The sequence below is a fragment of the Vulpes lagopus genome, chromosome 19, assembly GCF_018345385.1.
Source record: "Vulpes lagopus strain Blue_001 chromosome 19, ASM1834538v1, whole genome shotgun sequence".
In the NCBI taxonomy this organism is placed as follows: domain Eukaryota; kingdom Metazoa; phylum Chordata; class Mammalia; order Carnivora; family Canidae; genus Vulpes; species Vulpes lagopus.
Genome location: NC_054842.1, coordinates 31846883 through 31865512, shown reverse-complemented (window position 1 = coordinate 31865512; position 18630 = coordinate 31846883). Strand labels below are relative to the sequence as shown.

General features: G+C 45.5%; 1 long non-coding RNA gene across 1 annotated transcript; it reads left to right on the top strand.

The window, feature by feature from the left end:
• Nucleotides 1–8467: 8467 nt before the first annotated feature.
• LOC121479140 lies at nucleotides 8468–9954 on the top strand. The gene is made up of 3 exons (XR_005984661.1): nucleotides 8468–8664; nucleotides 9125–9215; nucleotides 9713–9954. It is a non-coding gene; the product is annotated as an uncharacterized LOC121479140 (long non-coding RNA).
• Nucleotides 9955–18630: the final 8676 nt, after the last annotated feature.

Genomic DNA, 18630 nt, shown 5'->3' with positions numbered 1-18630 from the left:
AAGGCAGAGAGACAGGAGATGCTGTGAATAGATGCGGACTTTAACCCTCTGGATTTAAAACAAAAAGCACCCACACTGAATTGGGACTACTATTACTAGCAGGTGTATCCATGCAAAGAGGAGTGTCAGAGCTCAAGGCAGTTAGATTTAGGGCTTCTCCAGGCTGACATGTCAGTAGCTGTCTCTTCACCCTGCTGCCAGGAAAAGGGAGCACTGGCACCCCAGAGGTTTCTGACCCCCAGGAAGCATGTTCTCCAAATGAAGCAGGGCAGGATCCCTTGCAGAGGCTCTCCTCTCCTCTCCTCTCCTCTCCTCTCCTCTCCTCTCCTCTCCTCTCCTCTCCTTTCCTCTCCTCTCCTCTCCTCTCCTCCTCTAAAACTTTTAGTGCTTCCAACTTCTAATTCTCTATCCAAACGAAGGCCTGATAGGGAGAAATCAAAATTCCCTTATCCCAGCAAGGGAATGGAAAAGCCTTGCTGGGATAATGCACCTCAAACCCCCTCTTGAACAGAACTAGAAACAGAAAAAATGTACTCCTGTGAATCCCCTTTCCCATCCCCTTCAACTGACAGATGGATTATTTAAGTGTGTTAATATTACTCATGATTCCTGGGCTGTGTGTGTGTGTGTGTGTGTGTGTAGGTAATACATGCACATGGTACAGAATTCAAAAGGAACAAATGGTTATCTGATGAAAAACAAGTTTCTCTTCCACCCTGTACCCAGGATGCCTGCATTTGGTTTTCTGTTTCTGCTTGGCCCCAAGAAGACTAGGCCTCCCTCTTGGCCTTTGGGCTCCTGACTTTGCTCCAGCTGTGGAATCTGGTACAAGACTCTCCTCTCTGACCCTCCACTGCCTCCTCAGTACGACAAGGTTAAGAAATGTGTCCTAGGCCTGCCGAAGCATTGTGTGATTGTGAGTTTTCACTATCAGAAACAGCACTGGGACTCCTAGGTGGCTCAGCGGCTGAGCGTCTGCCTTTGGCTCAGGGCATGATCCCAGAGGTGAGGGATCGAGTCCCATATCAGGCTCCCTGCATGAAGCCTGCTTCTCCCTCTGCCTGTATCTCTGCCTCTCTCTCTCTCTCTCTCTCTCTCTTGAATAAATAAATAAAATTTTTAAAAAAGAAAGAAAGAAAGAAAGAAGAAAGAAAGAAAGAAAGAAAGAAAGAAAGAAAGAAAGAAAGAAAGAAAGAGAGCACTGTTCTCACACCCCATCCCTGGCATAGCAAGATCCAAGGGAATAGGATTTGAAGGTCTTGGATAAGAAGAGGAAAGCTTGGCAGCTGGGTGACTCTAGGCTGTTATAATGTGGAGGAGAGCTGGAGTTAAGAAAAAATGGGAACAAGAGGCTGAAGGGAGGTGTGCCAGTCAGGTTATGGCACATAACAACCCCAAACTGTATATGACAATACGCAGTTTATTCTTGCTTAGCATCTGTGGGCCAGCTGCAGCTCTGCTTGAGGTCATGGATTTGTGGGGTAGCTGGAATGGTTCCATTCCATGTGTCTTGAATTTTCAGGGGCTAGATTGAGGGGTCAAGGGAGTAAGGTTCACTGTACCCAGCAGGAAACACTGGCAAAGGTATGTATTACCTTGGAGCGAAGAATTGGGAGCAATCTTTCAATTCCTTCTCTATACATTCCCTTCCTAGATAACACCCAAACCCGGAGCCTTAATACCACACATTTGCTAAGGATTCCCTAACTTACATTCCAATCCACAGCTGTCCCCTAAGTTCTAAACAACCTCCCCGCCACCGCCCATCTCCACAAGCAGATACCATGCACTTCTCCAAGTGAAACTCTTGGTTCCCTGTCCCTACCCCCAAAAACAGACTCCAGCAGTGGTCCTCCCGCCTACCCTCTTGCTCAAACAAGATGCAAAGGATCACCTTCCACCCACTTTCATCCTGACCCCCACCCCCAAATTCAACTCATCAACATGATGCCGCCTCTACAGTGTGCCTCGTCCTGCTCCAGAGCCCCAGGAGCTCTCACCTGGATGACTGTGGTAGCTTCATAACTCTTCTCCCTGCTGTGCCTTTGCCTCTTCAGTCTTTTCTTAACACAGCAACCAGTGATACTCATATGCTCTAGAGTTTCTGTTCCTTATCCCTCATGGTTCCCATCTCAGAGAAAAGCAAAGTCCTTATAATGTTCTATAAAGCCCTACATAACCTGCCCGCACTCCTCTACCTCTCTAGGACTCTGGCCCTCACACTTTCTGCTCCAGCCACACTGCCCTCCTTACTGCTCTGCAGACACCATTGGGCATACACCGGCCTCAGAGCCTTTGCATTTGCTGTTCCCTCTACCTGGAAAACTCTTCCCCCAGACTTCAACACTGCTAGTGCCCTTGTTTCTCTTCCCCAGGAAAACTTCCCCTAACCACCTTATCCAAAATTTCACCCTTTATGCAAATGTTCAGATTCCCTTCCTTACTACTGTCGAACCAACTATGCAATTTACTTGTTTGTTTGGCTTATTTTCTATCTCCAGTGGAGGATGATGTATGCTCCATGTATGATGACCATCCCAGTTTGGCCAGGGCTCTCGCTAGTCAAGCACTGAAATTACTATGTCCCAGGAAGTCCTTGGGAAACTGAGATCTAGGTCATCTATAAGGCAAGGGTTTTCTCTATTTTGTTCACAACTTCTTTTTCTGGTGCCTAGCACATTGCCTGGCACTCAGTAAAATAGTGGCCAAATGAATGAATGAACAGCCACAGCAATCATCTGAGAATTTTAGTCAGATCACCTCTCCCAGGCTAAAAAATTTTTCAGTGGCTCCACATTGCACTTAAAACCTAAACTGCTCACCATGGCTACAAAGCCTGCCTATGCTGGCCCTCACCCGCAGCAAATGGTACCTTCTCTCCCAACATTGTCTCTGAGCTTGGGGAGCCTACCCCCCTTCTAGCCTCCTCAAGGACACCAACCCTTCCATACGTCTCCATCTTTGCTAGTTTTCTTGGCCTGCAATACACTTCCCTTGAAGGCTCCTGTTCATTCTTCAGTTCAGATGGGGTCCTCAGAGAAGCCTTGCCAGGCTGCCCTATCTAAGAGCATCCTCCCAGCCCTCCAGCTCTCCATCCTGTTTATTTCCTGCACACCACTCATCACTAACTGTAATCACTCCTGTTTGTTTGTTTATGACCTGCTGCCCACGAGGGCAGGAGCTGTCTGCCTCATTCTCTGCCACAGCACCACTGTCTAGAACACACTGCATACTCTTAAATGTCTGCTGCAGCCATGCTCTGTGGTCAGAAAAGGAGCACAGGGAGCTGGTAGCAGTTAATTTCACTGGGGACCAAATGGGCTTTTTGAGCAATGAAGGAATTCTTTGGACTTTGTCAAGGAGGATCCTAACTGTAATAAAAATAATATATACTGTTTATTCAGCACTTAACATGGGCCAGGCACAGTGGCAAGCACCTTATATGCATCACCTCATTTAACCCCACAAGGACCTCATTATTATCTCCTCTTGAGTAAGGAACTAAGTGTAAAAGACACTGCCCATTGCCTGCCTAATACCCATTCTCCACATCTTCTTTGTTCCTAGAACCTTTGTGGGGGTGAGAATGTGTCCAAGCTTGGGTGACAGGTCACAAAAATTCTATTCCCTGCACTTCCAGACTCCCTTGCAACTAGGGGTGGCCATGTGAGCCTATTCTGGACAATGTGAAATAAGCGGGAGCCTACTAGGGAGAAAGTATTCTGAGAAAGTTTCTATTTCTCCCACATCCTTCTTTCTGCCTTAAAGTTATATGTTTTCTGGAGCCCTGGCAGTTATCTTGTGGCCATGGTAAACAAGCCCAAGAATGAAGGCAATACAGCTAAGCTTGGTAAATCAGCAAAGGGGGAGCTCTTTGGTATTCTGACAAATCATCTGAATCAACACAAGCAACTGCCTATCTCCAGTCTTTGTGTTATGTGAGGGAAGCAAACCCCTATTTGTTTAAGCCACCCTTAGCCAAATTCAGTGCAGTGACTTGCAACTGAATGCATTTTGAATCAATAGACTGTAGCTCAGATAACCTTTGAAGAGAATCAAATCTAGAGAGGAAGAGTCTAGTCAGGAGGTTGACTGTGGAAGCCCAGCAATGTAATGACTGGAACTTGAGGCCAGATTTTGTTGTGGTGATTGAAAGTAAACAGACCCTGAAGACATTGATTTTAATCAATTGAAAAAAAAAAAAAAAACAGCAAAGGGGAAAAAAAGGGAGACAAATGAAGAAACAGATTCTTTTTTTTTTTTTTTTTTTTTTTTTTTTTTAAGAACAGATTCTTAACTATAAAGAATAAACTGATTGTTACCAGAGGGGAGGTATGTAGGGGGGTGGGGGAAATAGGTGATGGGGATGAAGGAGTGTGATGAGCACAGGGTGATGTAAGGAAGTGCTGAATCACTATACTGTACACCTGAAACTAATATTACACTGTATATTAACTAACTGGAATTTAAATACAAGCTTAAAAAAATAAAGTCCATCTTGTCATAAGGGGAAGAAAGAAAGAATTGGTACAAAGATAAACAAATAAATCAATAGAATAGAATAGAATATCCAGAAACAAACCCATGCATATAAAAACAACTAGTCTGACAAAGCACAAAAGTAATGCAGTGGAGAAAGGACAGCGTTTGCAGCAAATAGTGCTGGAGTAATTGGATAAGTACATTGCAAAACAAAGACTATGAAGAAAGAGGAATAAGGGCCAAGGGGAGGAGAGAACCTGGAGTCATTTCTTGCACCATTCATAAAAATGAACACAAAACAAATCATAATCCTTAACATAAGAGCTGATACTGTACAACTCTTAGAAAACATATGAGCAAATCTTCATGACTTTGTGTTATTCATCATTCACAGAAGCTTTGTTTATAACAGCTAAATGCCAGACAAAAAAAGCAAATGTTGGGGCACCTGGATGGCTCAGTGGTTGAGCGCCTGCCTTTGGCTCAGGACGTGATCCCAAGGATCCAGGATGAAGTCCCACATTGGGCTCCTTGTGGGGAGCCTGCTTCTCCCTCTTCCTGTGTGTCTCTGCCTCTCTTTCTGTGTCTCAAATAAATAAATAAATAAATAAATAAATAAATAAATAAAATCTTAAAAAAAAAAAAAAAAGGAAATGTCCCTCAAACAATGAATAGATTAACAAATGATAGTGCAACCACATAACGGAATACTGCCTAGAATAGAAGAAAGCGTTGATACACGCAATGGCATGGATGAAACTCAAGGGAGCCATGCTCAGTGAAAGAAGCCAGATAAAAGGAGTACCTATTGGAGGATTCCATTTCTATAAAAGTTTAGAAAAGGTAAATTCATCTATAGGAACAGAAAGCAGAGCAGAGGTTACCTTGGGAGGGTAGGGTGCAGGGAAGGGCTATAAGGGGCACAGGGAACTTTCGGGGGGGATGGATATCTTCATTACCTTGGTTGTGGTGACAACTTTCTGGTGTATATATTAAGCCAAAACTTAACACATTGTTCAGTGGAGTTTATTATATGCCAATGATACCTCAATAAAACTGTTTTTAAAAACTATCCAGGGGCACCTGGGTGGCTCAGTGGTTGAGTGTCTGTCTGCCTTTGGCTCCAGTTGTGATCCTGGGGTCCTGGGATCGAGTCCCCACATCAGGCTCCTCGAAAGGAGCCTGCTTCTCCTTCTGCCAATGTCTCTCCCTCTGTGTGCGTGCGTGTGTGTGTCATGAATAAATAACAAAATCTTTTTAAAAAAACACTGTCCAAAAGCATGTAGGGGCTCAGCAGAGAAGCCCTTGCCAGATCCTTAGAGCTCAAGAGCAGAGCTCACTCCACCGCCACAGGCTGCCCCCAGATGGCCAAAGTCTGTTGGCAGGAGCTCTGTGTGTGAAAACTATGGCTGGAATAGCTGGAATTCTTCATATAAATTCCAGGAAATCCAGGGACTTCTGGGCACCATATGAAAACATGAGAGGGGGAAAAAAAATGGCTCATTTTCTGAGAAAAATGAAGCATATTTTATGGGGTCATGGAGCCGCTGAAACACCACCACCAACCCGTTTCCTTAGTGCTTGTTGGGCTGGGAGTGGGTGTGGAGAAGAGAAGACCCCAGTTCTGTGTGCCCTTTCCAGCCAGGGTCTCATGCGGAAGCAGGCCACCATCGAGGCTGCCAGAAGGGGGCCAAGGAGATGGAACTCCTATAGGCATCCAGGGAGGTAGAGGCAGGCTGATGCAGAAGCCCCGAACTCAGAGACATGGGGGCAGGGAGGGAGCATTTAGGTGAGTGCAGGGGCACCTGCATGACCCTGAGGGAGGCAGTCACCTGCGGCTTTCCCTTTTGTGCAGACCGAGGTGGTGGCTGTTCCCAGCAAGGGCAAGCTCTCTCGGAGGGTGGAGGTACACACGTGCACTGCTGCAGCTGCCCTGGCAGTGGGCAGGGCAGCAAATTCATGACCCCGTCTTCCTGACCAGATCAAACTCCATTAGCACCGTTTATCACCTCCTAACAAGGCCTCTTGCATCCAACAGATCCCTAGTGTTTTCCTAAACCAGGCCGTCATCTGGAAATCCCAGCCCTCGTGGAGCTTATATTGCAGGGGGAAAGCAGACCATGCGTGAGACGAGTAAGTAAACACAGAGTGTCAGGTAGTTGGAAACACAGTGCCGAAAAAGAAAGCGGAGACAGGCGATGAGGAGAAAGGGAGGGCCTGCGGGTGCAGCTAGGAGAGGAAGAGGTGGAGTCACAGGAAGTTCTTGGAGGACCCTTGTCTTGTCTCTCTGTGGTGGGTTTTTCCCTGAGAACAGAGCACAGAGAATCCAGGTGAACTTTGCTGTTCCTCTGGAAGTTATTACCAAGACCCACTTGTATTTGTCAGAGCTTCTGACATCATGGCACCCCCTCACCCGCACACCTACCCACTGCAGGTTGTTCCTGGGGGCTGTTCAGCCCTGGGCCCAGTGGTGAGGTAACTGCCCTCCAAAATGTGGTACTTTCCTCATTTCCCTTCCAAGACTAGTCTCACTAATCCCACCTTCTAAACTCAGGAAGGTGCTGCCCCTCAGACTCTCATTACTTTGAGTTGTGACCTGGTGTATACCTTCCATTTATTCGAGCATATTTGTTTGCCCATCGTCATACCACACCAATTTCCATTTCTAGGCCTTTCTCTTATGCTGCTCCTTGCCTAGAATGCCCTCCTATTCAAACACTTTTCATTCTGAAAGGCAAAGCTCTAACCCACCTCTTTCCAGAACCATTCCCTGTCACGTCAGCCCTATGAATCCCCTCTTCTTGATGTCCGGCAGCGTACCACATTGAGGCAGTGTTGTCCCTATGCCTCCCTGTTATGCCTCTAATGCTGGCCTGGTCACCACAGCCAACTCGGGTCTTCCTCCTACGTCTCTATTTTTTTTATATCCCTGAGATGCAAGCTTGTGCTTGAGCACACAGAAGGTACACCACAGATATCATTCATTTCTCCCTCAAAAACAAGACTTTGCTTTGTCCAGATTTTCTCTTCTCCATCTGAGAAATGGTTTGGAAAATTCCAGCAGGGGAGTGTTCAGCCTTATTTGAGTTGTGCAAGTGGGAAAAAATGTGCTTTTCCCCAAATTAACAAATTCCCCAGCCTTTCCTCTGAAAGCAACTCACAAACCTCTGTGCCCAGTGTGTAAACTTGCCAGTGTCTTCACCTCTCTGAAGAATGAATTGTCCTCCTGTCAGTATGTCTTATGCACCCACGCATCTGTGGGTGGATGAGGAGGATGGAATCAGAGTAGCAGTTAACGGATCTTGAAGCTGAACCATGTGACAAGTGGAAAGAGGCAAGCCCTTTGATGCCCATGTCCCCTGGCTTTCCAGTGTAGTAAGGGAACAATTTCTTAACAGCAGTATGCCCCCAGCTGTCTCCATTCTCCCTCTGTATGTATCCAAATTCACTCATCCATCCATTCAACAAACACCAAGTGAAAGTCCAATGGGGTTAGTAGTTTCCAAAATGGTTCCCAGTGATCCTGTTTCCTGGTACTTGTATTCTCGTGTAATTCCCCTCCCCATGAGTGTTAGGCCCCCTGGGCCTAATAACTTGCCTTGACTAGGATACAGTCAAAGTGATGGGAAATCTGGGCAGCCTGGGTGGCTCAACGGTTTGGCGCCGCCTTCAGCCCAGGATATGATCCTGGGGGCCCAGGATCGAGTCCCACGTGGGGCTCCTTGCAGGGAGCCTCCTTCTCCCTCTGCCTGTGTCTCTGCCTCTCTCTCTCTCTCTCTGTCTTCCATGAATAAATAAATAAAATCTTTTTTAAAAAAAAAAGTGATGGGAAATCCAATTCAACACTAGTTAACAAAAGACAGTAGCTCCCATCTTGCTCACACTCTGTCCGTGGCCTGTCTAGTTTACTCACTCTGAGGTCAGCTGTACATCGTGAGATGCTCTATGGAGAAGCCCGAGTGCCGGGAAATGGAGGGCAGATTCTGGCCGACAGCCTGGTGAGGAGCCCAGGCCATCCGTCAGCCGATTGCAAGACATCAAATGCTGCCAACAAGCCCTGGGAGCTGGAAGCCGCTCCTCCCCACTTGAGTCTTCAGAGGATAGCACAACCACAGCCGCCTTGCGAGAGACGCTGAGCGGGGGATCCGGCCACCTGCATCATGTTCCTGACCTGCAGTCACTGTAAGGTGATAAGTGTGTTGTCTCCAACCTCTACGTTTTGGAGTAATTTGCTATGAGGCAGTAAAAAATTCATACACCAACTACGTGCCCTGGGACCTAGCAGAGGACAAAACATACATCTTTGCCTCCATGTAGCTGACAGTCTAATAAAGGGTGGCAGATGATAAATAAAGACAGAAAAGAATAAAGCAGTGAAGGGGAATGGGAGATTGCCGGGTTTCCGGTGGCCGGTAGGTAAGGGGAGGTTGGGGCGGGGGTAGTGGTTTTAGCTTTTTAAATGGGGAGTTTGGAGAAGCCTGAGAAAGTCACATTTGAGCAGAGACCTGCAAGGAGAGCATGATCCATGGGCAACGAGGGGAAAAGTGTTCCAGACAGAAGAACAATCTAGAATGAGTTTTTGTTTTGCTCAGCAAAGTTAAAATTTCATTCTGAAGGAAAGACTTTCAGCTTCTCTTTTTAGCCTGTAGAAAAATAACCAAACATAGACAGCCCACCAGAAATGCATTCCAACTTTCTTCCGGCTCCAGAGAGAGCTCAGAGTCCAGACAGAGGTAAGCTGTGTTTCTATTTTGTTTGTTTCCTGTGTCCTTGATAGAGGCAGTTACTCAACTTGGCAAGGGGGGGACTTTGTGATGTCGAGGGGAGGAAGGAGCCTGTCTGATGCCTCTCTGCCCTGCCTTCCACCTTGGTGTGGCTTTCCTGCTTGATGTGGAATATAGGATGTGGGGGGCTGGGCTGCTCAGTTCACTCTGGGATCCTTGGGGCCTCCAGTTCACATTGGGCCCAACCCTCTCAGGGTCGAAGAATTCCAGCCAGGGCCACTCTGGCTGCCTAGTGTTGGTTGGAGCTGGGGGCACTGAGGACCACCCACTTGCATCTGCTTAGCCTGATCTGAGGACTTCATGGGGAGAGCAGTTTACAAAATGTTTTTTGAGTTGCCCTGTGAAGAAAGTAGGCCTGTTAAAGCTCTTCTTGTTGTGTGAGAAAGTGAAGGTTTGGGTGGACTCCGCGATTCTCCTTCCCTCCTTCCCCTACCACCTGCTCACAGGGAGGCTGGATGCGGAGGCCGATGGACAACGCTGATTTGTCACAGACGGTGCCAAGAGCAGCTCTCCTTCCAAATTCTGACCAGAGCCAGATCTGATCCTCTGGCCCGAGTCTGAATTGAATGACTGCCTCTGACTTCTGTCAAACACTGGCTTTCCTCGATGCCTCTCACACCCAAGTAACAGGGTGTGAACTTTCCACCTGGTCTGTGTTATCCAGAAGGACAGCCTGGCTCTACATGGGCCTTACCTTGGCAGCCATCCAGACACAGAGGGAAGGATGAAATAAAGACATTTCCAACCAGTAAAATTGGGGAGCTTTGACACTGGCAAATCCTCATTCAGGGAGCGCTTACAGAGCAAAAGGAAAATGACCCCACATGGGAGCATGGAGGTGAAGAAAGAAATGCAGAGCAATGAGCAGGGTAAATATGTGGAAAAACTAAATGAATATTGATGATATATAAGAAAATCATAATTAGGGCAGCCTGGGTAGCTCAGTGGTTTAGTGCCACCTTCGGCCCAGGACATGATCCTGGAGACCCAGGATCAAGTCCCACGTTAGGCTCCCTGCATGGAGCCTGCTTCTCCCTCTGCCTGTGTCTCTACCTCTCTGTCTCTCTGTTTCTCATGAATAAATAAATAAAATCTTAAAAAAAAAAAAAAAGAAAATCATAATTATGTCTTGTGAAGTTTAAAATATACATAGAAATGTTGGGGTGCCTGGGTGACTCAGTCAGTTGAATGTCCGACTCAGGTCATGATATCAGGATAGTGGGATTGAACCCAGTGTTGGGCTTGGCTCTCTCTGCTTATCCCTCTCCCTTTCCTCCTACTCTATCTCAATTAAATAAATACATAAATAAAATATTTTAAAAATACATACGTGTCATTAAAATTCATGACAAGAACACAAAGATGGGAGGACAGTCATGGAGTTAATGTGTCCTGAAATCTTTACATTATCCTGGAAGTGGCAAAAGTAGTAATGTATATTAAACTTTAATAGGTCAAAAAGGGCATATTGTAATCTCTAGGGTGAGCTCTGAAAACAATAATAATTATATAACAAGCTAAATGGGATGGAATAATAAAATCCACTTACAAAGTAAGAAAGAAGGAAAAGGGGAACATAAAACAAGTGAAACAAAAGACAGTGACTTGGTGGGTTTAAACCCAAATATGTTAGCAATTTCATTAAATATAAATAGGCTAAGTGAGCCAATTAAAATTAAAAGTTGTCAACCTGGATTTTTTTAAAGGAAGGCTGACTCAGGGAGCATGCACCCTTTTGCCTGACTCCTCTTAGCCTTAACCCTGTCAATATTTGGGAAGCTGACTTGATAGCTGGAGCTGCAGTGGTCATCTTGCAAGCATGCGGCTCAATCTAGAAGCTGTGAGCAGGGATCCCTGGGTGGCTCAGGAGTTTAGTGCCTGCCTTTGGCCCAGGGCATGATCCTGGTGTTCTGGGATCGAGTCCCACATTGGGCTCCCTGCATGGAGCCTGCTTCTCCCTCTGCCTGTGTCTCTGCCTCTCTGTGTGTGTGTGTGTGTGTGTGTGTGTGTGTCTCGTGAATAAATAAATAAAATCTTAAAAAAAAAAAAAAAAGAAGCTGTGAGCAAAGGATGAAGGAGCAGAAAGATAAAAGGAGCCTGGAACACCAAAGATGCAAAGATCTACCATAACAGCCCTAGGTGACCCACCTTCAGATTTCATGCTTTGTGAGAGAAAAGTATATCCCTAACTTCTCCCATTCAGTAGGTTGCCTCTCATTTTATTGATGGTTCTCTTTGCTGTGCAAACCTCCTTGTTTGGGTATAGTCTCTGGAGTTTATTTTTGCTCTTGTTTCCCTTGCCTGACGAGACCTACCCAGAAAAATGTTGCTAATGCCAATGTCGAGGAGATTACTACCTACGTTTCCTTCTAGGAGTTTTATAGTTTCAGGTCTCATATTTTGGTCTTCAATCCATGTTGAGTTTATTTTTGTGTATGATGTGAGAAAGTGGTCCAGTTTCATTCCTTTGCATGTAGCTGACCAGTTTTCCTAACACCACTTGTTGAAGAAACTGTCTTTCCCTCATTGTATATTCTTGCCTCCTTTGTCATAGATTAATTGACCGTATATGCATGGGTTTGTTTCCGGGGTCTCTATTCTGTTCAATTGATCTTATGTCTATTTTTGTGCCAGGAGAAAAGGGGACCTTCATGCACTCTTTATTGGTGGGAATGTAAATTGGCACAGTCACTGTGGGAAAACAACATGGAGGCTCCTCAAAAATTAAAAGTACTATGTGATCCAATAATTCCACCACTGAATATTTACTCAAAGAAAATGAAAACACTGGGCAGCCCAGGGTGGCTCCGCGGTTTAGTGCCTGCCTTTGGCCCAGGGCGTGATCCTGGAGACCCGGGATCGAGTCCCACATCGGGGTCCCTGCATGGAGCCTGCTTCTCCCTCTGCCTGTGTCTCTGCCTCTCTCTGTGTGTGTGTCTCTTATGAATAAATAAATAAAATCTTTAAAAAAACAAAGAAAATGAAAACACTAATTGGAAAAGATATATGCACCCTTGTGTTTATTGTGGCTTTTTTTTTTTTTTTAGATTTTAAAACTTTATTTATTTGAGAGAGAGAGAAAGAGTATATGTTCACAAGCGCACCTGTGCACACATGAGTAGTGGGGGCAGGGGCAGAGGGAGAGGGAGAAGCAGACTCCCTGCTGAGCAGGGAGCCCAATGCAGGGCTCCATCCCAGGACCCTGAGATCATTACCTGAGTCGAAGGCAGACACCTAACTGATGGAAACACCCAGATGCCCTGTGGCGTTTTCTTTTTACAAGAGCCAAATTATGGGAGCAGCCCAAGTCCATCCATAGATGAATGGATAAAAAAGATATGATACACAAACACACACACACACACACACACACAGGAATATTACTCAGCCATAAAAAAGAGCAAGATCTTGCCATTTGTGACAACATGGATGGACCTAGAAGGTATTATGCTAAGTGAAGTAAGTCAGAGAAAACCAAATACCATGATTTCACTTATGTATGGAATCTAAACAAACAAATCAACAAACTAACAACAGAAACAGAATCATAAAACAGAGGATAAATTGGTGGTTGCAGAGGGGAAGGGATTAGAAGGTGGCGAAATATATGAAGGGAATTATTAGGTACAAACCTCAAGTTATAAAATAAATAAGTCAAGAGGATGAAAAGTAAGGCATTAGGGAATATAGGGAATATTATCAAAGATATTGTAATAATGTTGTGGTGATAGATGGTGACTACACTTATGATGGTGGGCATAAAGCAATGTATAGAATTGTCAATTCACTGTGAATATTGTGCACCTGAAACCAATATAACATTGTGTTTCAACTATATTTCAATAAAAATAAAATAAAATAAACCCCTAATTTGTTTAAGCCACTCTTTGTGTGGTGTCTAATACTCACACCCATGTACAATCCCTGATACACAAGGCTTAGGACATTATATCTGCAAAACTCACTCAACGTTAAACCAATTAAATCCACTGGGTTGTGTACCATGTAAAACCTCTAATGAGCACAGTGTGACCTCACTCTAAGAGCAGCAGCCACTTAGACCAATTAGACCTCAGGGGAGTTTAATTGATTGAGACCGTCACACAAATACCCCATAAGTGCCCATCCAAAAGCCAAAGGGATATTGCCATTGTGCTTCAAAAGCAACTTAAATAAGTTGGGCAGGGGGATTTCTTGTAGGCAGCCAACAATTATAAAACAATATGGATCCTGCCATGGCAAGAACAGATGTCCCTGAGTTTATTCCATTCATTCAACAGTAGTTATATGGCACCTACTACGTGACAAATATTGCTCTTGCCATCAGGGATACAGCAATGAACAAAACACAAAACTCCCCAGCCTACCACAGTTTACAAACAATAAGCAAATATGTAAGTGAGATTAATCGCATGGAGAAAGGTTAAAAGTTGATGGAGGAAAAAAGTGGAAGGAAGAGAACAGGGAATGGGGTAGGCTGCAATTCAAATAACAATTATTCAGTTTGATCAAGGAAGGCCATACTGGAAGGTGATATTTGATAAAAGACCTGAAGGGAATGAATAGGGGACAAATGACAAGGTAAAATGTATCAACCAGCTTGTGCCAAAGCAAAAGGAAAGATTCAGGAAGGATATAACTTGTCCTCGTGAATACCTTTGGCTGAGGATGTTGCTGGAGTCCTCGTGAGGGGACACCTGGCATGTGAGAGGTGCCATTGCTACCTGGTTTGTGGTGAGAATTTACGGAACTGTTCTGCAGAGAGGGTGTTATTCCACATTCTGGATACCATTAGAAAGAATGTTCCATTTCATGCTCCCAACAACCCTCTGTATGAGGCAGGCTCTGTTACGATGCTGATTTTACAGAAGAGGAGAGGGAGGCTTGTCTTTCTGCCCAAGGTAGCAAAGCCAATGAGGGCAGAGGGAGGCTTCCTGAGTTGTCACCATCAGCACCTCACAGGTCCACCCCTCCCTCTCCAGAAATGCCCATCAGGGTGACATGCAGGAAAAGCAGGGGCTGAAGACAGTGTGGAAGGAAAATAAAGGGAGCAGAGAGCCAGAAGACTTGACTCCCCCTTCCACCTTTGAAGGCCTGGGCTAAGCCTCTTCCTCACCTCTGACTGTGACATTGAAGGTTCTATGGGCCCTGGGGGCAGTGGCAGCATAGGTACAGGAGACAACTGACCAGGTCTCAGCATTAAGGCTTCGCAGCTGCAGAGACCAAGGCCTCTTCCCTCATGCCTGCCACATCCCACCCGTCCACCCCTCTCCTCCATCTCTATTACTACCCTAGACCTTCCACCCTTGGCCAACTGTTCCTCACCGAGATGAGGTGGCTTTCTTGGCATCATGTTTATAAGACCCTGACACAAAAGGAGGGGTCTGAAAAGTATAAGGGACAGTAACTCTTCTAGGGAGAATTTATGGGAAGTCTCTGCTTCTCTATCTTCCTGCCCCTTCCTCCCTGCAGACAATGTACCTATGTTGCCTCTGGCCTCAAAAGAAACTCTCCTTGTGCCTCTCCAGGGTCACTCTTTTGCCCCAGCTCTGGGTTTCACCTCTCCTCCAACACCAGCCACTTTGGATTTGGCCTGGGGTTGGAGAAGCGTTTGCCAAAAACATCTGAAAAAGCAGGCCAGGCAGCCAAGACCCACTGGGTTTCAAATAGAGTTTAAGCAAGGACTAAATGTGGACTGCCTTGTCCCTGCCTCCAGCAGCTCTCTTATTTTCCACCAGGATGATAGACTATGTAATTTGATTTGTCCATGCCTGATATCTCCTAAGATTAGTCTAATTTTTAAAAAGATTTTATTTATATATTCATGAGACACAGAGGGAGAGAGGCAGAGACACAGGCAGAGAGAGAAGCAGGCTCCATGCAGGGAGCCAGATATGGGACTGGATCCTGGGACTCCAAGATCATGCCCTGGGGCAAAGACAGGCGCTAAACCACTCAGGCACCCAGATGTGCCCTATCAGTCTAATTTCTTTTAGTCTGTCCTTGCTTATGTTGGTGCCTTCAACAAAATATATGGTTTCTCTCCAGTAGGGATTTTTAGACTCTTCATATAGGTTGATGCCTTTGTGAATCTCTGAAAGAGGACCACTATCTATAGAGTCTGTCTAGCACTTCTGACCGCAGGTTTTGGGGAGCACCTCACAGGGCTAGCACCCACACAACATACCATGAGAGCCCTTGCACAAAATCAGCCAGACATTATGATGCCTTCCAAGTGACTCCAGTGAACTGCCCAGTCAAACAACAAAACTGTTCAATGGGAATGAAAGGCCAGAGACTCTGCCCTCAGGAGGCAGTCAAGGTGGGACTGGCCTGTTCTCCTGGTCACCCTGTCCTGTGAATGTACCAAGAAGAAAGGGCCAAGAGTGGAGGCATGGACGCCTCTAGGCCAGCCTTGTCCTGGATACCCAGGTTCGATGAAGGTAAGGTGGCATCTAAATGGAGTACCACATGCCTCCTAGAACCACAGCTCAGCCCCTGGACCTCTAAATCCCCTCAAATTGAAGACCTTCTTTGCAAGGTCTTGGTGGCAGCCCTGCAATATCAGGGCTACCCTGGGAACAGAGTACCATGTGTCATCCAAAGGACTACCAACTACACTACCATCACAAAAGCACTCCTACCCCAGGCTTATCCCTACTCCAGGCTTATTGTTGGCAGATGTTTGGGAACCCAGCAAGCCCTGAAGTCGACGAACCAGTTGAACAACCCTGCCCTTGCCAGTTTCCTGCCCCAGGTGCTCACACCAGTCCTGACAAGGCCTGGAATGAGCCATCTCAGTGAGAAAAATCAAGAGGAGGCTGAGTGCAACCACATGGGGAGGACAGAGGGCACCTTCAGCCTGGCTCTGCCCCAAACCTGCCTACTGGGCAGGAAAGAGAGGAAAGGAAGAAGCCTGACCCCTCAGCAAAAGAATTCAGGAGAGGAGAGAGAACAAGAAAGGGATGTCAACAAAATTCTGGAAGATGGACCGCAGACAAGTGAGGGTTTAGCTTTCTCCCCACAGCTGAGTGCCTGGGAAGGGAAAGAAGTAGCTCAGCAGAGCCTCGGACTATCTTAGCAAATGGAGATACTGGACTCCAGTATCTGGACACCTCCAAGACAGGGGCAAGGGTGCTGCCAAAACCAGGCAGGCTGGTTGAAAGCTTTATGAAGAGGAGGTCCCCTCCCTTGTCACACGAGAAGATCAGCACCTTATTCTGTACCACTCTCCTCCCTCCACCTCTGCTGCTAAGCTGGAGAGACTGAAGATGTGTTGGCGGGGAGGGGGTCTGACTTAACCCACTCCTCCCAACCCTCTTCTGCTTCCCTTCCCTGTTCTTCTCTCCAAACAATGACTGCCAGGCTTTCAGTCTCCAGGCAGGAGATTCAGAGGGTCCTTCACTGGGAGCTGGCTGGCCCGAGGGAAATGCCCTACACATTCTGTTATTTGAGGGTCCCCATCATCAAAGCCAGAACCCAATCCTATCCTCTTTTTGTTGTGGAGCCCTCCAGGAAACCAGCTCTGCATCCACACAGGGTTTCCATCAGCTGTTAAGTGCCTCCTTCTTAAATAGGACCAGACAGCCAAGAATCAAAGTCATTTGAGAGAAGCCTTAACTACGAGAAACAGAGACCAAAACAAACAAACAGAAAAAAATGAACTCCAAGGAAACAGAGATAATGTGAAGATTGGAATAAGAAAACAATTTTCATTATAATTGCTACTCCCGGGGAGATATGAGAAGATAATTAATTCATGAACCAAGATGATATTATAAAAGGGAATGCTGGATTGAAAACAGCTCTTGATAATTAAAAATGATAGCAAAAATATAGGAGGATTGAAATTTCCCAGAAAAATAAAAGATAACAGGGGGGAAAATATTGCTTAAAATTTAGAGAATTATTTTGGGAGTTCTAACATCCAAATAACTGGAGTTCAAAAAAGAGAACAGTTAAATTGGAGAACGGTCACAACAAAATCATGTGGGAAACTTCTCAGCACTTAGGAACACGAGGTGCCAGGCTGCAGGACCCACAAAGGACAAAAACATATCAAAAGGCACAATACTGAGAAAGTATAGAACATCAGACATGCAGAGAAAATCCTCAAAGCTTCAGAGCAAGAGAAAACAGTTGATATCCAAGGATCTGCAATTAGAATCACATCATCATTCTCAATGGCAACAGTGGTAGCAAGGACACAATGACGCAACCCTTTCCAATACAGAGGAAAATTATTTCTAACCTAGGCTTTTATACCCAGCCAAGTAATAATACTGTATGAGGGTAGAATGAAGAGGTTTTCGCCTCCCATGGGTCCATTCTTAGGAAGCTACCAGAAGACAAAGACGAGGAATCTGGGAAACAGAGAAGCAACAGATGAGAAGTGAGGGAAGGGCCCATGATGGAGATAAAGGGAGGTCTCAAGATGAAAGCTGTTTGGTGAGAAGAGACAGCAACCCCTTCCAGCTCCCCAGAAGGGATGCATCAGACCAAACAGGACCTGATAGAGCACCATGCATGGAATGGAATTTTAGGATTTTTGTCTGTCCATTTGAGCACAAGTTAATGCTAGTTATATAGCACACCAAGAAAATAGAAAATGAAGCAGATATTTAACTCCAAGAAAAAGAGAAAGTGTGTAAGAAACATCGCACAGTATGTGATTCGGCTATTAATACTATTTAGTCACAACACTGTAAACACTGAATAGTAATTTAACCAGAAAATGGCATGTAGACATAACAAGAGAATGGGGGTAGAGGGGCACCTGGCTGGCTTAGTCAGTGAAGCATGCAACTCTTGATCTCGGGGTTATGAGCTGGATCCCCACTTTGGGTGTAGAGATTATTTAAAAATTAAATCTTTAGGGCACCTGGGTGGCTCTGTCGGTTAAGTCTGCCTTTGGCTCAGGTCATGATCCCAGGTCCTGGGATCAAGTCCTACATCAGGGTCCCTGCTCCGCGGGGAGCCTACTTCTCCCTCTACCCCTCCCCACTGCTTGTGTTCTCTCCCCCCAGCCTCAGATAAATAAAATCTTTTTTTTTTAAATAAATCTTTTAAAAAAACTTTAAAGAAAGGGAGAATAGAGGAAGAGGAGGTGAAGTGTGCATGTGTGTAACTGCGTGTGTGCATGGGTCTGTGGTGTGGTGTGTAAGAGAGCTATATCCTAATTTTTCTGGTGGAAAATAGTAGATAATACCTGAAACAGAAACACTGTGAAATAAAAAGGTCTATATTTTTAAAATTTAGGTTTAAACGGTAGAACACATAAGACTTAAAAGTGATTGTCTCTTGGGAATGGAATTTGATGAGGAAAGAGTGGAACAGGGCACTGATTTTTACATTATAGTGCTCT